The sequence below is a fragment of the Castanea sativa genome, chromosome 6, assembly GCF_040712315.1.
Source record: "Castanea sativa cultivar Marrone di Chiusa Pesio chromosome 6, ASM4071231v1".
Taxonomy (NCBI): Eukaryota; Viridiplantae; Streptophyta; class Magnoliopsida; order Fagales; family Fagaceae; genus Castanea; species Castanea sativa.
Genome location: NC_134018.1, coordinates 46,750,597 through 46,772,915, shown reverse-complemented (window position 1 = coordinate 46,772,915; position 22,319 = coordinate 46,750,597). Strand labels below are relative to the sequence as shown.

The following is a 22,319-nucleotide window of genomic DNA, read 5'->3' as shown; positions in this document are numbered from 1 at the left end:
CCCGTCAGTTGGATTTCCTGGTGGTAGATTATCCTTCTTCTTACAATGTGATCATTGGGAGGCCCACACTTAATTGCTGGAAGGCTGCTACTTCCACGTATTGCCTGAAGGTGAAATTCTCGATGGAAAATGGTGTAGGCGAAATGAAGAGAGATCAAGTACTAGCCAGGGAATGCTACCAGGTTGTCTTAGCTGCAAAAGAAAACCATACATGGATGATCGAGGAGAAGGAGGAAGATAAAGTGGAAGCCCTGGAGACAGTGGAGTTGGTCGAAGGAGAAACAACAAAGACGATCAGAATAGGGACGACTTTGAGTCCTGAGATGAGGACGAGATTTGTCTGATTCCTTAAAGAGAACATGGATGTCTTCGCATGGAGTCACGAGGGCATGCTAGGCATATCCCCAAAAGTCATCCAACATAGGCTAAATGTGGACCCCGAGAAAAAGCCCGTCCAACAAAGAAGATGAGTCTTTGCTCCAGAACGAAACCAAGCAATTACAGACGAAGTCAACAAGTTGTTGTCAACAAGCTTTATCGAGAGGTTTACTACCCAGATTGGCTCGCCAATGTTGTCCTAGTGAAGAAAGCAAATGGAAAATGGAGAATGTGCGTGGACTTCACGGACCTAAACAAAGCTTGCCCAAAAGACAATTTTCCTCTGCCCAGGATAGACCAACTAGTGGATTCTACAGCAGGGCATAAACTACTGACATTCATGGATGCATTCTCGGGGTACAATCAAATAAAGATGGCTGAGGAGGACCAGGAGAAAACTGTTTTCATCACGAGCCAATGTCTCTATTGCTATAAGGTAATGTCATTTGAACTGAAAAATGCAAGAGCAACTTACTAGAGGCTAGTGAATAAAATGTCCAGCAAGCAGATCGGGGGAAATATGGAAGTATATGTGGATGACATGCTTGTCAAGAGCAAGGAAGAACTTGCTCATTTGGACGATCTCAAAGAAACATTTTCCACACTTAGACAGTACCAGATGAAGCTGAACCCCAGTAAGTGTGTCTTTGGAGTAGCCTCGGGGAAGTTCTTGGGGTTCATGGTGTCTCAAAGGGGGATAAAAGCAAACCCAGAGAAGGTGCGAGCCATACTCGACATGAGGTCTCCAAAGACCGTTAAAGAAGTCCAGAAGCTCACAGGAAAGATAGCGGCACTTAACAGGTTCGTCTCTAAAGCGACGGACAAATGCTTACCCTTCTTCAAGACATTGAAGAAGGCCTTTGCTTGGACTGACAAATGCGAGGCAGCATTTCAAGAACTTAAGCGTTACCTAAGTAATCCACCCCTCCTAAGCCCGTCCAAGCAAGGGAAAAACTTGTATTTATATTTGGTAGTATCAACTACAGTTGTAAGCGTAGCCTTAATTCGAGAAGAGAACAGAAAACAACTCCCAGTTTACTACGTCAGCCAAGCCTTCCAAGGGGCATGAGCCAAGTACCCAAGAATTAAGAAGATTGCATTCTCATTGATAGTAGCTTCGTGCAAGCTGCGACTGTATTTCCAGGCGAACCCCATCCTGGTAATGACGAACCAACCCATTAAAAAGTCCATGAACAAGCTCGAGGCAGTAGGGAGAATGTTTCAGTAGGCGATTGAGCTTAGCCAGTTCGACATTAAGTAACACCCCATGACAGCAATTAAAGCGCAGGCTTTGGCGGGCTTCATTGCCGAGTTCACCCTCCCAGACGAGGACAACCCCGATGAGATAGAACATTGGACGATACAGACCGATGGCTCATCAGCCCAAAAGAGGGAAGGAGTAGGGGTCGTCATCGTTACCCCAGGCAGAGAAATGTTTAAATATGGAGTCCAGCTGAAATTCCCGGCAACCAATAATGAACCAAAGTACGAAGGAATATTAATAAGGCTAAGGGTCGGGAAAGCACTAGGAGCAAAAAACTTGCTCCTCACAAGTGATTTTAAGCTGGTAATATGGCAGATAAAGGAGGAATATGAAGCAAAGAAGAAGAGAATGCAAAAATACCTTAGGTTGACGAAGCACTTAACACAAGAGTTTGACAGGGTGGAATTCACGCAGATCCCAAGAAGCCAAAACATGATAGCAAATGAGATCACGAAGCTAGCATCGTCGGAAGAAGGATCAATGAGCATGGACCTTGAGATGGAAGTCCAGAAACATCCCAGCATTGAAGAAAGTCTTTACATTTGCAATCCAGAGTACAAATAGCTGGATGACCCCGATCATATTCTTTCTCCAAGACGGACACCTCCCTCAAGATGTCGAGGAAGCCAAGAAGGTCAAGAAGAGAGCAACCAAATTCACAATCCTAAATAATACCTTGTACAAGAGAGGTTTTTCCATGCCCTACTTGAAGTGTGTCGATGAAGAGGAAGTCAAGTATATTCTGGGAGAGATCCATGGAGAGGTTTGCAAAGATCATGCAGGTCCCAGGTCCTTGGTAAACAAAGTTATCCGAACAGATTATTTTTGACCTACTATGCAGATAGACGCAAGGGAGCTCGTCAAGAAGTGCGGCAAGTGTTAGAGATTCGGGAATGTCCAACTCCTTCCAGCCGAAAGACTGACGACGATAGCCTCCCTATGGCCATTTACACAATGGGGAATTGATATCGTCGGTCCACTACCACGAGATAAGGGACAGGTAAAATTTCTACTAGTCGCTATTGACTATTTCACAAAATGGGTTGAAGCAGAGGCATTGTCAACCATCACTGAAGCAAAAATCCAAAGCTTCATATGGAAGAACATAATTTGCATATTTGGAATTCCACGAACGATTGTTTCAGACAATGGGCGGCAGTTCGATAGTCAAGGCTTCAGGGATTTTTGCTCAGGCCTAGGGATTAAGAACCAATACTCATCCCTAGGACACCCACAAGCAAACGGACAGGCGGAGGTGACCAACCGAACACTACTCAAGATCATCAAAGCTAGACTGGACGATGCTAAGGGGGCCTGGCCGGAGGAATTGCCCAATGCCTTGTGGGCTTGCAAGACTACAGTAAGAACCCCGACAGGAGAGACCCCGATTAAACTCACTTACGGTACTGAGGTGGTGATCCCGGTCAAGATAGGAATAACCAGCGTCAGACGAGAGACATTCCACGAAGAAATAAATGATGATCAATTAAAAGTCAACCTGGAATGCTTGGACGAGACCAGAGATGAAGCCTCCAACAAATTGACGAAGTATCAGCGGAAGATGGCCGAGTACTATTACAAAAGGGTGAAGCTTAGACGACTTGACATAGGGGACCTCGTCCTGTGCAAAGTCACCCTGGCAACCAAGGGCCTAGCCCAAGGGAAACTTGGTCCAACCTGGGAAGGACCCTACTGGGTCGTCCATTACTCAAGACAAGGTAGTTACCACCTGGAGACCTTAGACGGATAGAGACTTCCACGACCAAGGAACATTGAGCACTTGAAAAAGTACCATCAATAGATGTAACAAACAACTGTATTTATTTTTGAGAAGTAATAAAAGGATCATTCATCCAATGACCTAATATGAGCAAACCTAGCAACTTAAAAGCCCAAAAAATAGCTAAGTAACAAGATTCCGCCTAGACGGATGTAAGTTATCGACGAAACCAAGAATGACAAAATCCCTTAAATAGGTGTAAGTCACAAAAAGAAAAATGGCTAAGTAACAAGATTCTGCTTAGACGGATGTAAGTTACCGACGAAGCCAGGAATGACAAAATCTCTTAAATGGGTGTAAGTCACAAAAAGAAAAATGGCTAAGTAACAAGATTCCGCCTAGACGGATGTAAGTTACTAACGAAGCCAAGAATGACAAAATCCCTTAAATGAGTGTAAGTCACAAAAAGAAAAATGGCTAAGTAACAAGATTCCGCCTAGACAGATGTAAGTTATTGACGAAGGCAAATGAATGACAAAATCCCTTCAAAGAGGATAAATCACGAATAATGGCCAAATAACCAATTTCTGCCTAAACAGAGATAAGATACTGATGGATCAAAGCTCCTTCAATAAGAGTGCAAATCACAAGGTACTAACGCAGAAAGAGCAGCTAAAGGAATGAGGCAAACAGAGATCGCGCAAAAACAAGAGTACAAACAAGTAAGTATATAATCACAAATGTAATTACAGGCCCAAAAACAATGGGCAACCACCATTATTTCAATTCTAAAATTAAAAACCCAAAGACACTGGGCTAAAAACATTGTTTTTAAATTAGAAATATTGTTCTGAAAATAGAATCAAAAAGCCCAAAACACACTGGGCACCCAAAAAACAAACAAATATATATATATATATATATCGAACCTCACCTAGTTCATATAACAGATCCCCTAGCCTTAGCCATGGAAGTTTTGCCACCAAACTGGCATTTCTTACCCAAACATCCAGAGAAAAACATCCAGTTTTATAAGAGCATCCTCTCCCAGGAAAAGTCTGCTCAAATAGAAAATATCTACAGCAAAGGGGACCCCCCAATAGTCCTCTATCACAAGTTCATCATCACAAGTTTTATCAGTAGTAAAGAAATCCTTCTAACCATTCTATTTGTTATTCTGTGATTATTTGTTCAGATTAACCTTTGCTTCCCTGTTATCCCTATTCTTCCTATTTTTGTGTTTAGCCCAAAATTTGTTGCATATTTATACCTGTGAGATTTGTTACCAAAATCTGTGTGGTTCTCCAAGCCCTAAGACGACCGAAAATCTTCCTAGGTTTGGTTTGGTCAGCCCGTTGAAGCCGAGAGAAGGCGTGTAAGGGTGGTCCCCATTATTGGAGGAGAGTCCGGTAGGCAGGAGTTCACAGATCAGGTGTCTATCCCATAGTTGTATTTTTGCTTCAGATCTAAAGGTTAGATCCAAAAGTTTGAGGATAAAGGTGACTAGGTTGTAATCGTTAATTTAAACTTTTTTACCCCAGAATCATTAATAGGTTGTTTAGAAGTTACTCTTCCACCAGCAGTAGATGTTCTCAACCCACTTCCATTCCAGATATCCTAGCAGACGTAGGAGCTATTAATTCTGAGTCTTATGAGCTATCCGATCTAGATCTAGACATAGGAGATTGGAATATCCCAAAGGTAGCCACCAGCCAATTCTATAAATCTTCATGGTCTTTGAAAACAGCTTTCAAAACAGACTACCATGTTAAGACCATAGAGCAAGTCTATGGAATCAACAAGGAGTACGAAACGTGCTACTTGTTATCCCCTTCAGCTATCCAGAAGCATAAAGACAAAGGACATAACTTCCTACACATAGGATTAGTCCAAGTTGGAGTGAAACCACTCACCAAGAGGTTTGAACAAACTTCAATCCTCATGGCCCTTAGAGATGCTCGTCACATCGCATTCGACGACAAATTCTCCTAGGAACCATAGAAACCGATCTTAGTAACGGACCCATCCATTTTAACCATTTCCCGCATTTTAGCATCTTTCTCCATGACAAGACAGTTTATCAAAGCTCTCACTCTCAATATCAAGACCCATGGAACCCTCATGACACAGGAACCGCCGCATCGCCTTGATATACAGAGTTTACTACAAGTGCATGAGAACGAACATGAATGTTGGAGCACTTGATAGGAGACAGAAAGGTGAGACAACCCTCATCCAGACCACTGACCCTAGCGCCAAAATTAGGATTCCTAGAACCCTCAAATGGTCTGAAATTACTTTCCTGCTAACCGGACTTTAGAGAATGAGAACCATACTCTACGTATCCAAAACTCCACCCGTAATCCAGATCTAGAATTTGTCCAACAACTAGCCGACGGCACGGTTAGGTTAAGTTTCGACGGATCTAGGCTTAGCACTCCTCTAGATTATGCAGTGTAGGCAACCCTCGGACATATCCCGCTTAAGATCCCCAACCGATCTACAAAGCAGCCCCCATAGGCGTCACCTATCTACCTTAGAGATAGATCCGCATCCTGCAGCTCAACCGTACCCTCTAGGATCAACATTCCCAAGGTCTAGAAGAGATTTAGGTGTTCAGCTTCAGGGAGTTAGAACCAATTCCCAACTCACCACACCTTGCTACACAGCCAAACAGGATTCGATTGTCAATGAGGAAGACGATCGTGAGCAATCCCCCCCATCCCCATCTGGAACTGATATGGAACAGCCTCCAGATCAGCAAGAGGAATCTCTGAACATTTTGGTCCTAAACAGAGATTTCGTTCCTGACCTAGAAGAATTAGGTAAGGAGTTTAGTTCTGAGGAAAACAGGACTAAAAGAGAAGCCTACAAAGCCAATTATACCAGAGATCAAAAGGAAAAAGTATTTGAATCATGGACGGCATTCATGAGGGAAATATCCCGTAATGTCCCCTTTTTCATATACTTCGAAAGGTATTTTGGCCAACACAAGCAGTTTTGTGTCCTCACCAGAACCTGGACCATAGAAGGACCCAATGCAACCAAAGAGATTGTAAGGTCTAGCCATCCACCCCTAGAAGCCATAACGTTCAACCATCGCAGGACGGAGATAATAGCCTCTCCCTTCAAAGCCACCACTGATAGACATCAGCCTGTTGACAAGGTTATTGAGCAAAACAACTATACCAACCAGTGTCTAAATGTCATAGGAAAACAGCTTGACAGGATAGAAGATAGGATCGAAAACAAAGTTATCCTCCAGCCAGGAAACTCTAGCAAACCGATCCAAGCTCTTGAAAAGCCTTTAGTCAAGTTACCCACTACTAGACACACCAGCCTTAGTTATCCTAAGGATAAGACAGCCTTAGAGATAGTTACCCAGAAGCTAGATGAACTTGTGAAGAAGGAACCTTCATCAGTTAACGTTCTAGACATCCAATCAGCCCCTAGCAGTTCTAGCCAAGCCTCTGACCAGGAGTTTGAACAATTAGAAAACCAGTTTCGGGATTTAGAGGTAAAACGGCTTTACCACCCTGATCCAACCAGCTCAACCAAGAATTGGTACCCTAGACCTTCACCCCCTGACCTCCGGTACGAGGAAAGGAATGTTAGTAACTAATTCTCAATATCTTCTGGTAGACTCTATGAATGGAACATAGATGGTTTATCAGAACAGGAAATCCTAAACAAAATTCAGCATATGACTATGGTAGCCAACAACTACCTGGACGAAGGCCGTCCCCATAAAGAAGTCATTGAAATGATGGCATTAGGATTCACAGGTAAACTCCAGCAATGGTGGAACAATTGCCTTACTGAAGTGTCTAAAGAAGACATCAAGCATGCCATCCAGAAAGATGAGGAAGGAAACCCCATCATCAATGAAATAGAACAAGGAATTCCTGATGGAGTCAATACCCTGATCTATACAATCATGAAACACTTCATAGGAAAACCCAGCAATATCACAGCTAGGATTTATGAGCAGCTGAGTAACCTTAGGTGTAAAACCCTAGGAGATTACAAGTGGTATGAAGACGTCTTTACCACTAGGGTCATGCACAGAAGAGATTGTAATTCTCCATTTTGGAAGGAGAAATTTATCAATGGTTTACCAACTCTCTTCACCTTTTAAGGTCAAGGAAACCCTTTTGCAAATTTCTTAGGTGTCATAGATTATGATAACCTAACCTATGGAGACATCTCTAGCACTATTCGGAGTGAAGGAATGAAGATGTGCAGGGATCTCAAAATCCAAAGCCATATCAACAAGAACAAAGCCAAGTACGAAATAGGACATTTCTGTACACAGTATGGCTTACCCTCAGTCAAACCTTCCAAGAGGAAATCCAAGCACAAAGGAAAGGAATCCTTTGAGAAATCCTATAGGAAGAAAGCAACCAAGTACTATAGAAAACAGAAGTACAAGACTGATGATTTCTATAAGAAAGGAAAATCCAAAGAACCCATTCCACAAGCATCAAGAAAATGCTACAACTGTGGAAAGAAAGGTCATTTCAAAAGCGAGTGTAGAGCTAAGGCCAAATCCCTTATCAATACCCTCATTAGTGACCAACCCAGCAAAAATGAGATCTTTAAATTACTAGAACTTGACCGCTCTGACAGTGAATCATTTAGCAGTGCTAGTGACAGTGAGCTTAAGCAGATATACAGGTCATCCTCTGATCCCTCTAGAACCAGTGCCTCTAGTGGCCCAAACGAACCCACACCTTGCAAAAATGGTTGTTGCAGGAACAAAACCATCAGTGTTCTCAACAAGCAAGAGGAACTTCTTTTAGACCTCATAGAGGCTATAGAAGACCCTATTATCAAATCTCAAAAGCTTACCCTTTTCCATCAAACCTTAGTAAAGGAAACTAGCAAACCTGCACTAAGGATCCAGCAGCCCAAGGTAGATTTAGAGCAAATCTACAATAGGTTTACCCAGTCCAAGAAGGAAGTTACAGTCAACGACCTTTAAAGAGAAATTAAGGAAACCAAATCAGAAGTTAGAACCCTGAAGCAAGAATTAACCATTCTTAGGGTCGATTATGATCTCCTTAATCGAAGAATCCAACTTTTGGAAAACTCTTCTCATCAAAGCAATGAGGAAAATCCCTCAGATGATGAAGTTGATCAAACAGTTAACCCTACAGCTGATCTTATCCAGGAACCCAGCAAAGACTTTTTCTTAGATACCATCAGTAGGATTAACTTCCATAAATGGCATTCCAAAGTCAGGATTGTCATTAGCAAAGATTTTGAATTTGAGGTCATAGCCTTAATTGATTCAGGTGCTGATCTTAATTGCATTCAAGAAGGAATCATTCCCTCCAGATACTTCAAGAAGTCTAAGGAGAGATTAACATCCGCAAGTGGCGGAAGAATGCAAATTGATTTCAATATTTGTTCAGGCTTCATAGCCCGTTCCTCGTATTGGTATCAGCCTTTAGGGTATTTTGGAGTTGCTTTAGGGTTCTAACTTCTCTCTATTAGGGCCCATGGTATGAAGGAGACACATATATTTCATACAAATACCCTAATGCTCTGGCAGAACGCTGGAGGAACTACTTCAACAACCAAATCCTTGATGTCAGCCAAGAGCTATGGAAAGACTACCATTTTATAGGTTCTACAGATAGAATTTATGTTTTTGGGAGAAGACCATATGAGTCAGCTATTAGATATCTCAAAAAGCTTAGTCTTGATAATCCTAGGGAGTTTCTTACGGGAAAAAAGCCTGTTCATGAACCTTTCCTATATTATGGACTATGCAATCACTACGCCAGATATCACGAGCATAATTGTGACGAAGATTCCCCATGGGATCCTTATGATGGATATCCGTCAAATGCTCCTGATACTGACTAAATTATCCTGACCAGCAACTCAGGATAAGGATACAATCTGGTTACTATTCAAAATCAGCATCAGCCACTGATATGAACAGTACCTGCATCATGAACAGTACCAGCACTCAGCAAATTCCCCGACAGATTACTATTCATCCAACAGCGACAGATGAACAGTACTCCGAAAAAGCAAGGGGACAAGTCACTATTCATGAACAGTAAAAGTTACTGTTCACAGACATAATCATTCAGAATCACTGTTGCTTTCAGTGGAAAGAGTTTTCACCTCAGTAAAAGCAATTCACCCTCCGTGATTCCAGCAATCTTCGGATGACATCCAAGGCTCCTTCCAGTCTATATAAGGCAGCCAAGACTCCATTCTAGAGCACATTAAATTTTAGGAGCAACTCCAAAATACCTCAAAGGTCCAGTTTTAGGAAGAACTCCAAAACACCTCACCTAGCTTTGCCTCCTCTTTACCACCCTTAGCTTTGTAATCAGATGGCACAATTTTATTTTTGTAATACCCTAACCGATGTTAACAACTGTAACCCCATGGCCTCAACCGGCCTTAGTCTGTAACAAATATATATATATATATATATATATATATATATATATATATATATATATTTATATATATATGAAAGAAACCATAGAGAAAAAGCAGGTTCAGGCGTCTAGAGGAGGCAGAAGGGCGTCCCCAGGAGCAGTGGACTGAGAAGCTTCGTCAGCTGCCATCTCTTTGTCCACCTCTTCAAGATCAAAGTCCTTTAAGTCCACTCTAGCTGGATGCTTGACGAGATACCGCCTCAAGAGCTCGAAGCCTTTGAAGTACCAGCTGAAGAGGACAGTGTTGTACTCCTCCGTCATCTAGAAGTCTTCAGTTTTTCCTTCGCTGCCAGGAGCTACTCGTCCTTTTCCGAGACTAGCTGCTTTTCCACCCCTCAGCTTGTCGAAAAGACCCTTAACCTGCTCCTTGACGGTGTTAGCCTCTCCCATAGCAGTGATCAGATCCTTCTTTAATTTGGAATTTTCTACCTCCAAAGCCTCCACCCGTGAAACCGCTGACGACACCTTCGCCTCCTGAGTAAGAAACTACGAGGTAATGTGAAGGCTCTCCCTCAATACCTACAAAAGAGGAGCCAGATCTCAAAACAATGTATAAAAAAAATGATGAATTTGCACAAGTACACTACCTGGACGAGCTTGTGGAGGTAACGGCTCACAACCTCATTGGGAGACGAGCCCGAGAATACTTTCATATCCTCGACAGTAAAGGTCTCTTACACCCTCGCCAGCGCAACCCCAGCAACGTCCCAGACACTAGACGAACGAGAGTCTGATTTTTCCTTCCCTTTGTCGCCAGTCCGCAGCCTCTTTCGTTGGGGGATGATCTCCTCGACTGAGGTAGCCGGGGAGGCTGTCCTCGTCGTCTCAGTCTCGGGAGTGACAGAGGCCCTCTTATCCGTTACACGCACATCCCTAGTCCCGATGTTAGAAAGGGGCTTGTTCTTCTTGGCGCTCATTTATGCATACATCCTTTGATTAAACTTCGACGTCATCCTTGCGAAAGGAAAACACTTGTTTAAAAAAAAGGTGGAAGAAGAAAGATGAAAAAAAAGGTCAACATAGACGAACTCAAACAAACTTACTCTTTTTCTGCTCGATGTCTATGTTTCGCAAGACAAAGGCAGACGATTCTAAACCGAGACAATAAAAAGCTAGGGTACGCGGATCAAACAAATCGTCAAAATCTTCGATCATCCTCGTGTACTTGATGGATTTCTTAACCCACTCCTTATACCTGCTCTTAAACTTGGCCCGTCTCTTAACTGCACGAGACAATGAAGAGAAGAGTTAATGACGATAAAATGAACACGAAGATTAAAGGTTAAAAGGTTGGAAGAAATTACGACACACCTAAAATCGGGGTTCTCCACCGACGGAGAAACCTAGGGAGATCACCCTAAACTTCGTCAGAGGGAGTCTCCCAGTCATCCCGGACACAAAAAAGAACCGGGACTTCCAATATCTGAATGACAAAGGCAATTCCCGGATGATCCTAGTCCTCCTCTCCCAAGGCACTAGTTCATAGTACCCATGCTCTTTAGACGACTTTAAAGGATACAAGTAAATAAGCTCGTCCACCCTAATCATGTCCCCGTCTGTAGTAACTAGACATATCTCCATACAGCTGACCACTATCCTCCACGAATTTGGTATAAGTTGCCTAGGAGCGATACCAAAATGTCCTAGAAGCTCTATAATAAAGGGGTGGACGGGTGATCTAAGCCCATTCAGGAAGGCAGCTTCATAGAAGCACACCTCCCCAGGAAAGAAGTGGCAAGCTCGTTCCCCCTCATGATGTAGATGAACCCTAACCCTATTTGGGAATTGGAATCTATCCTTAAATCTGGAGAGTGTCTCCCTATCCAAACCACACACCTCCTCAAGGGCGTGAAAAACCCTTACTACTTGAGGGACGAAGACAGCAGCATTCCCTTCTACAGGGTCGTCACTAGATGACAGTCCAGTCTCAAGTTAGCTCGATCTCACCTCAGACATTGTCCCTCTCTCACTCACCAAATTCTCAAATGAATTGATCAATTGACAAAGCACAAGGGATAACTCACCCAATACAATGCCTAAACCACTACCCTTAAGAAGCCCCCAAGCGTGCAAAAAAGAAGAAAACCAAGGGGCAAGCTACCCTAACCTCAGCACTATTGACCATTAAAACCAGAAAATGATAGGAAAAAGATGAATCCTACAAACCCCAGAAAACCCAAAAACAAACACACGAAAAAGAGAGAAAAAGGAAAATCAGAAATTTGTCATAATCTATGTTTGTGCTATAAAAGAGGGAAGAGAAGAGAAGCATACCTCCAAAGGAAAATGCAAAAAGCTCAACCACAGAATGCACCGGCTCAGAGAAAACCATAGAGAAAAGTTGGAGAGGAAGAAGCTCAGAGCAATGATTGGGAGTTGGAGAAAGTGAAGGGGAAAATGAAAAGAAAAGAAGTTTAAAAACTAGGCACAAAAAAATTGAAATCTAGTGGGAAAACCAAGAGTCACCTAATTGTCACATTAACTGCACTGACTAGAACGCACCACGTGGCCACGATGTGTGTGGCGTCGCCACTACGCATTAAATGTGGAGCAAAACCTCAAGAGCCACGTCTAGTTAGAAAATTTTTCATGATCCAATGGTCGTCCTGACACATCACAACAACCATGGAACTTGGGGGGGTAGCTAATGGGACTGACGAGATACCTTCCCTTGGACGAGTCCATGAAACACCTTCGTCCACCCACAAAACGGCATGGATGAGGACATGCAAGTTATTAATAAGAGGATTCGATACCATGGACAGATATTAACCAGCTGTTTGACCGCTGGAACCCCATCAAGACCTGCAGTAATAAGCCCTATGGCGTTACAAGAAGAGTATTAAAACCACAATCAAAGGCCCCAATGGCTAGAAACCACAAAGCTATATATACACACTCATTAGGAACACAGAAGGTACATAATTCTGACCCAAAGAAATACTTTTACGCTTCTCATTTATTCTCAAAGAATTTCTACATACTAACTTAGGCATTGGAGACGTTGTGGCAGGCGCCACACCGGTGTCCATCTCAAGGAAGCCTTAGTCCCATTTTGCAGGAGCAGTGACGAGGTCCCGACATCATCTGGACAAACCCACTCGACTAACGATTTAGATTTCATCACCAGTTTAGTCCATCTCCCATCAATGAGTCAAGTCCACAGCTCAAGTGCGGCATTCTTTTGCAGGTGGCTTCTTGCATAGTCAGCACCATGATAACTCAATAATCTTCCACATTTAGTATTTAATGTTTTCGTTACCAAGTTAGAATCTCCTTGTAGCTTAAATTGATCCTGTAAAATGAAGTGTATATGTATTATACAAATATTATTAGGGACAACAAAGACGAGTTATATGTATATGAATTTAATACGCTTAGGGACAACAAAGACGAGTTAGACGTTATCAATGTAAATTTACCGCAATATTTTGAAGCACCACATATCTAGTAGCAGCATCAACACTTTTCCAATTTTTCATGTTGTAACTGGACAAATTACTTCGCACTTCTACGCCAATTTGATTGAAAAGCTTGCACGCATTCTTCTCAAAAGGAGCATCATACTCTGTAGCTATACGTATTGGCAACTTACCACTTTTTTCAACAAGTGCCCATACTGCTATACCACGTGTTGTTCCACGAGTATTTTTGCTACTAGATCCTATTTAAACATTATCAATGTTAAAAAATTATACATTCCATGTACATTATTGCTAAATTAAGTGAAGTACAATCTCAGTAGTAAAGACAGGGTGTAGTTGTAATTAAGTATGTTTTATGTAATTACCAGTCATGCTAGTTAATGTGCCGATAGCCTGCGTCTCCGCACTAGAAGAACCATTCAACCAAAAACCATTAAATTTCTTCTACAGTACATAAATAAAAAAACACAGTCCAATTATGGCTTAATTAACACTTGGTTATGAAGCTAGAATTATTAAATATATCATAAAGCTTCACACTTTTTGTTCTAGCAAAACATAAATTGGCAACGCAGTACAAATACATGAAGCAATAAACTAAGTCTTGCAAAAAATCATAATATATACATAAACATTAAGCGGCACAAATTTAAAAAAACAATGATACACCATTGAAGCTTGTACTTAATGAAATATGCAAACCATATGTCCTACTCCCATCAACATTTTTGTTTTCTTCTTTTAAGCAAGTATGAAATAATTTCACCATAAAAAAAAAAAAAAAAAACACTAATTGGAACATGACTAGTAAGCAAAAGCACCACTTAAAAAAAAATGTTACAAACTTATAATTTAGAATTGATTGAGTCAAATAGTGTACTTCTAATCACCATCAAGCAGTTCAAGAATTCAAACATTAGATTTCTAATTAAACAAGATAAGGGTACTACTGAGATAAATCCCCCATATCTCATAGTCATACCTATAGCCATATCTCATAATAATAATGATGACAACAGTGAAAACATAGTAAAGGCTGATGAAGAAAATCAATTGAGTTTTTATCATTGGACAAATACAAATAGAGATAAATTACTTGGGTACATGTGGGTATTTTCAAAGCACTAAAATTTGACCCAACAATACATATAATAATACACAAATTATGGAGTATCAAAAACAACTTTCTAGGCTGCATTTCCATCAATAAATAAAAACCGCTCAGACCTGTGCATTTATCGTCATTCACAACAAAACCCAGATATAAGAAATGCATGTAAATAAAAATAGAAAAAAGAAGCCCTCAGATCTTCATAGCTTTGAATGGGCATTCATCGAAAGTCTTTACAAACCAAAAACTTAAGACAAGGGGAGATGGGAAAATCTTACTATTCACAACAAAAACTCAGAGCTTGTGATGGGTTTGTGAGGGGAAGGGAGGCGAAGGGTCGGGATGGGTTTTGGGAGGGAAAGGGAGGCTCAGATCAGCGGCGAAATGAGGGAAATCGGCGGCGAAGTGCTCAAGTCGGCGGCAGAATGCTTAAATCGAAGGCGTCTTGCTCAGAACGGCGACGGCGTGCATAGACAACAATATTAGCGATGGTTGGGTTTGTGCTTATCAACAACGGTTGGGTTTGTGCTTATCAGTGTTGGTTGGGTTTCTTCTTATCGGTGTCGGTTGGGTTTCTTCTTTTGGGAGCTGATGATTGATATAAAATAGGGGAAGGGGTATATATATAGCCAAGTCTTTAGCAACAAATTGTTCCGTCGCTATTGCTTCTTCTTTGTCGCAAAAGGTATCAGGTTTTTTAAGTTTTTAGCGATGAAGGTCAATTTCATCACTAAAGAACCCAGATTTTGTAAAGATTTTTAGAGACGAAATTCACATTTCGTCGCTATAGCATACTTTTAGTGACGAATTGTGATTTCGTTGCTAAAACAATGAAATGAAAAACCATTGTTATTTTTAGCAACGACTATTTTCCGTCGCTAATTCTTTCTTATAGCGACGAAAATACTTTCGTCGCTAAAACTATCCACAGCAATACCTACAGTGACGAACTATTGCGTCACTAAAAAATTCAACTTTTAACGACGAAATATTTTGTTGCTATAGATTAATTTAGTTCGCGCCAAAGTTTCCCCTGCTAGCACCCATTTTTCAGATCACAATAGCGACGAAAATTATTTTTCGTTGCTAAATGTTATCATTTTTTTTCATTATTAGGGACGAAATTCATATTTCGTAGCTAAATCTGTATTTTTTGCGATGAAAAATATTTCCTCACTAAATTTCGTCACTGAAAATACATTTTGTTGTAATGCTAAACAAAAGTAATTTTATTCAAAAAATTTATAATGACAAGTTTGAATTTAAGATTGACTTGTTGGAGAGATAGAGTTTTACTCCTCGTTAAGTTTAGACTAAACAAAAATAATTTTATTTAAATAAAATTATCATTTTATTTAAATATTGTGCTAACGTGAAAAATTGTGAGAACTTTAGAAGTTTCGGTTATATATATATATATATATATATATATATTAGTTAGCAACATCATAGTTAGAAATCAGTCAAATAACCACTAGACATCATTGACACTATAACAATTCTAAACCAATCAATTAAATAGCTATACAAATTCATTAAGGAAAAAAACCATATACAAATTGTGAGCAAAAAAAGAAAAGATGAATCAAAGAGCACTGACAAAGCATTAATTAAGCAACTTCTCAAATTCCATCTCTAACTCTTTGTTTAATAATTTACAGCGGCTAAATTTCAGAAAACTAAAAATCAGAACCCAGAGTAGAATCACGCACTCACCAAAATCAAAAGGAAAATTCATTACTCAATCTGTGTGAAGTGTGATCAGTGTACTAATTTTTACATGGGTACATGATTCAAGGATACAATATTCTGTTTATACAGAAATGCTTAATGTGCTATTTAAATTTGATTACTTATTTACTTGTAAGCTCTAGACGCCGTTAAGATAAATGCCTTTGATAATTGATCTACAACTCACATTGCCTCTACAGATAATGTTGCAAATCAAAATTCAGATAAACTTGCAGTGGATTTGGTTCCAACTATTGTATTTTATTTAAATTCAAATGCCTCATCATTATATTTTATCCTTAGCTTCTATCTAATAATCTTATAGTTTTCTTTTGTTTGTTTATATATAATTTCAATACAACTCATGGGTTGGTAATTTAGCCAACACCAATTATTTGGATTTTGATTCAACCAACTATTCTTTGAAAGTAAACAGGAGTACAAATCATCTCCGCCGCTACTAGCCCAAATTTGGTTGGTTTTATTTTATTAATAGTCTCTTAGATGTTGAGTCACTCCACCATAATTTTGTGTTGTCTTGCTTGACTACATATGACCCCATATTCACGTATCCACAATTCTTTTCAATATACATTCAAAAACACTAACAACAGTAGCACTACCTATAAATCCCAAATTTCCAATAAAAAACTTCCTAATAGGCCAAAAAATTTAATTAAAAAAAAAAAAACACTTAACAACAGTAGCACTACCAATACCAATTATATGCCAACAACACCAGTAAAAGAACTGATAGAAATTGGATACAGAGCATCTCACCTATGTAAACTGGGGCTAGAGTTTGAAGCATTGGTAACTGCTGCTTGTTATGACAATGGAGATCTTGTGATGGCTTTGATGGGTAACGGTAGCTATGGCTCCGTCATGGGTGTCTGTCCTCTCTCTATGCCTTTGAGTAGACTTTCGCGTTTGGTCGGGGATATAGAGAGAAGAAGAGCTTAGAGAGGTAGAGAGAATGGTTAGTTTTAGAGAGTCTATCACGTTATCATGATATGTTGCAGCAAGAGCTTGATCTTCAATAGTCAGCTTGGCATGCAACACCCTGCCTTTGGTCTCCATATTTTTGTTAATGATGGCAGACGATGGGAGAGTTAAAAGTGTAGTGAAATTCGTAGGGTTTTGTTTTTGAGTGAAATAGAGTTTTCTAAGAGTTGGTGAATGTGTATAAACTGAACCCTCAAAAGATTAACAACAAAAACAAAAACAAAAAACCTGCTATCTATCTCTACAAAAATCTTCTGTCTATCTCTCCTATTCATTCGAGAAAGAAAAAGGTTTTCAATTTCATGAAACCCTCGACTTCCTTTTTGTCCTAGCAATCAAGTTCGTCAACAGCGTGCGGGCTCAGTTTCAACACAACGATGATGATAGTGTATACGAGAAGTACTTGGATTTCATGAACGATTACTTCGAGGGCAAAACGAGCTAAGTAGAGTTATGCAATCAGGTCACTGATCTTTTAAAGGGTCACCGAGATTTGCTCTCTGCTTTTCAAGCTTTTGTTGATTATTCTCAAACACTTGTGTACTATCGACGACTTACGCTTTTCAAGAAAATACAAGCAATTTTGTCTCCAGGGCCGGCTCTATTATGGAAGCAAATGATGCGGCTGCCTAAGGCCCCAAGTAGAAAAAGGCCCCCAAATTTTAACCAATCAATTAATTTTTATTTATTCTAAAAGTATTAATTAAGCTCAAATATTAGCCAATAAATAAAATAATATTTTTTATCAAATGAAATACAAGAAAAAGAGAGAGAGAAATGTTAAGTTCACAACATTTTTCATAACAAATCTCAGTGACAGGTTATTATTGGCTATTATTGGTTAGCAAAATAGTAATTTCAGTAGTGGGTTAAAATTGGAACTTGTAACAACTTAATACTTAAGATTTGTTGTGAAAATATTGGAAAAAAAGAGCAATACACAAAGAATTTTACAACATTTTTCACAACAGTTGAGTTGACAAACTTGTACTTGTTTTTATCTAAACCTACCACAAATATCACATTTTTACCACTGTGAATCTGTCACATCAACAACTATGAAAAGTTGTCAATCTGTGTGGCTAACTAGTAGTTTTGCATCTAAAACAAATAATAGAATTTAAGAAATATTAAAAAAAATTTCTCAAAAAAATTCATATTTAAATATATAAAAAGTGTTTCAAATCAGTTTTTGTCTAAGACCTCCAAATGCATCAAGCCGCCCCTGTTTGTCTCCGGAGGCATATGCAGATCGGTTTTTGAAAAACTTTCATAGATATAGTAACGGAGGGATTGATGGGTGGCAATTGGAACGTTATATTGCTGATATATTTAAAGAATATCGTGCTTCTTCTGCCGTTTCGGGTGATCCTAAGAAAGAGGAAGAGTTTGATGATCTTGTGAAAGTGTTTAATGTTTTTGCGGAATATTTATATAGCATTAGTAACAATCCAAGTTATCGGGTTCCGAAAGATAAAGAATGTTTCGCTCCAGCAAGTCGGAGTAGAGAACTTGAACATCAAGTTTTGAATAACACGGTGAAGTGTGAAAATCTGGATTTCAAATATGTAGAGAAGAAACTAAATCCTGATGAAATTTTTTGGAATCAATATGAAGATGATATTTTTGAGATGGATGTGATGATTTCAACACTGAGTTCTGCGGCTAGGCGTGCCGAGGAATTGTTGCAGAAGATTCATTCATTGCAGATGATTCAACCAGATTTGAAGAAGCGTATTCGAATAGAAAAACACTTGATAGCTGAACACTTGATGGCTGCGGATTTGAGGTGTATTGAGACGTTATATCCAGAATGTGGTACTAAGATGGTTTGGTGCCTACGTAAATATCCAGGAGATGTGTTGATTGTAGTTGTATTTCAGCTGGGGCCAGCTGAATGGTATAGCAAGAGATGCGGTTTCCTAAGGCCCAAGTTAAAAAAAGGCCCCCAAATTTTAACCAATAGGGTTATTTATAATCAATAAATAAAATTATATTTTTTTACTAGATGAAAAACAAATAAAAAATAGAAAAAAATACAACATTTACAATATTTTTTACAACACTTTTATAACTAATAGCAAGTTGTTACAACTTGTTATTGATGGCAAAAAAATAATTATAGTGATATTTTCATATAGAAAGTAAAAAGCAACTTAAAACCTAGGATTTGTTGTAAAAAAATATTGTGAATGTTGCACTTCTAAAAACAAATAAAAATAATAATAAGAGTTTAGTTAGTAAACTTTTATTAGTTCTCATATAAGTTTACTATTAACACTATTCTTTTACTTACCACTATCAATCTACCACATCAACAAGTATGAAAAATTGTCAAATTTTTTCTGTCTATAAAATTTCTAAAAAAAAGAAAAAACTCTACATAGTTCATGTTAATTAGTAGTAATTTTACATCTAAAACAAAATAATCATGTAGAGAGGGAAAATTCTCGACCTATCACAAGCTGACACATCATACTACCAAGTCCACAAAATACAGCCAATTACAAGGCGCCACGTATTGCTGCTAGGTTTTGCCATCACTATTTGGATTCCAATAGAAATTTGCCAAGTGTCATTGAAATAAAGGCATGAAACTACATCAGCATGTGTAAGCGATGACACAAGCAGCCCTGCACGTGTAAGCGATGACATAAGCGGACCAATCAAGCTGTGACGAGTGTCACCAATCAGACTCCGCCACGTGTCGCTCACCTACCCCTAAAACTCCTATAAATAGAAGCCTTCCTAAGACATTTAGGAGGACACAGAACAGAGAGAAGGAAGAAGATATCTTGAGTTCAGAAACCCAGAAGCTCTGCCAGGATCAAACCTCAAAGCCTCCAAGAAATTCAAGAACTTCAACCTCGAATACAAACAACATTCGAAGCAAAATCATTCAAACTACTCGTCCAGATCTCAAAGTTCACTGGAATCAAGCTCAAAAGCCTCCAGAAACCTCAACAAACCATAAATCAACGAATCTCTACGGAATCAGGCCTCTAAAGCACCAAAGAACTTCCACCACAAACCTTCAAACACGAAGAACACACGAAGAACACGAAGAACACACGAAGAACATGAAGAACAAAGAATTTCTAACAAGCTCATAGCCAGAGATTCATTGTAATTCCGTTTCAAAGATCTTCGATCCATTCCTCAGCCAAATTGAAGAATATCTTATGTTCAAATCAAAATCACATTACCACAATTCCAATCAATAAATCTTTCAAGGAGATCGAATCAGAGGATCACTCTTTTGTAATTACAGAGAATTGTACCACACATTTATCAATACAAATTCGTATTTGTGAAACTATTTTACTTGTTTGATTTATTTCGAACTAAGAATTTAGTCGTCTACAAATTCTGGCACGCCCGGTGGGACCTCTCTGCCTCTCATCTCATTCTCCTTCAAAGAAAAAAAATCTTAATCATCTTGCTACCAACTTCAATGGCCTCTAGCAAGAACATTCAAGCTTCAACAATAGCTACTTCAATTAAACTTGGTGCGGCTGCCACCAACAGTTGCATTGAAGCAATCAATTGTAGCCAACCTAAAGCTCACAATCAACTTCAATCTCAATCAACCAAGGAAGCCAAGGTCCAGACAATCATCTCCTTAGACCCTCTTAAAAGAAACAAGGTCATCAACAAGGACATCTCCACCTTGGAACACCACAAGTATGGGGGCAAATCCCCTTCTTCCTTCACAAGAAGTTGGTCGCACGATTTCTCTCTCATCAAAGGGAACCCAAAAGATGAGATTTCACGTGCTCACTTCAATTCACTTCCTTCTCCACCATCTGTGGAAGTTGTGTCAGCCATGATGACTAACACCTCTACCATGGAAGAAAAGATGGCTGAAATGGAACAAAGGGTTGTCCTTCTCACAAAAGCACTTGAAGATAAGGACCTCCAAATTGCAACTTTAATGAACAAGCTCGAAGTTCAAGATCTTGGTGAATCAAGCCATGGTCATAAATTCACATCTGCGAAGGATGATGAAGGGAAAGAAATTGAAAACACTCCCCGACAAGAACAATCCACCTCAATGGCCTCAATATCTGTCCAACAACTACAGGACATGATAACGAACACCATACGAGCACAATATGGAGGTTCTTCCACACATTCTCTCATGTATTCAAAACCTTATACAAAACGCATTGACAATATGAGAATGCCAAATGGGTACCAACCCCCTAAGTTCTTGCAATTTGATGGAAAGGGAAACCCTAAGCAACACATTGCTCACTTTGTAGAAACTTGCGAGAACGCAGGGACTCAAGGGGGCCTCTTTGTAAAGCAGTTCGTTCGTTCACTAAAAGGGAATGCCTTTGATTGGTATACAGACTTAGAACCCGAGTCAATCGATGGTTGGGAACAACTTGAAAGGGAGTTCCTCAACCGGTTCTACAGCACATGTCGTACGGTAAGCATGATGGAGCTTACCAATACTAAGCAGTGGAAAGACGAGCCCGTTGTTGACTACATCAATCGATGGCGTTCTTTGAGTCTAGACTGTAAAGATAGATTTTCTGAAATATCTGCTGTAGAAATGTGCATCCAAGGCATGCACTGGGGACTTCTGTACATCCTGCAAGGGATAAAGCGCCGGACATTCGAAGAATTGGCAACTCGTGCGCATGACATGGAATTGAGTATCTCTTGCCACGAAAATATGAAACCTCCCGTACCTAAGGAAAGCAGAAAGGAAGTAAAGATGAATGACAGGAATGCAAAAGGCAATCTCAAAGACCCAAAAACTGTTAACACTTCCATAATTAAGGTTTCAAGGAGAGAAGCAAAGGCAAATGAAAAACAACTTGAAGGATGGCAAAAGAATGAAGTGCGTCGTCTAACCTTTAAGGAACGTGAGCAAAAAACATATCCGTTCCCCGATGAAGATGTGCCAAACATCTTAGAACAACTATTGCAATTGAAGCTGGTTGAATTGCCAGAATGCAAGCGACCAGAAGACATAGGGAAAGTTGATAACCCTAACTACTGCAAATATCATCGCATCATTGGCCACCCAATTCAAAAATGCTTCGTCTTCAAAGAACAAATCATGAAGCTAGCCAAAGAAAACAAGATTAATCTAGACCTTGATGAAGTTGTCAGGTCAAACCATGTGACCGTTGCTTGTGATGTACTGCCAACTCTCAAGCAGGGGGCAAACACCAATAAGGCTGACAAATTGATTGACAATAAT

The 22,319-nt window shown here is 39.7% G+C and overlaps 1 non-coding gene across 1 annotated transcript; it reads right to left on the bottom strand.

Annotated features, from left to right (window-relative positions):
- Window positions 1–14,424: 14,424 nt before the first annotated feature.
- Window positions 14,425–14,503, bottom strand: LOC142641829 (small nucleolar RNA snoR118). The gene has a single exon (XR_012845506.1). It is a non-coding gene; the product is annotated as a small nucleolar RNA snoR118 (small nucleolar RNA).
- Between the last annotated feature and the right edge of the window lie 7,816 nt (window positions 14,504–22,319).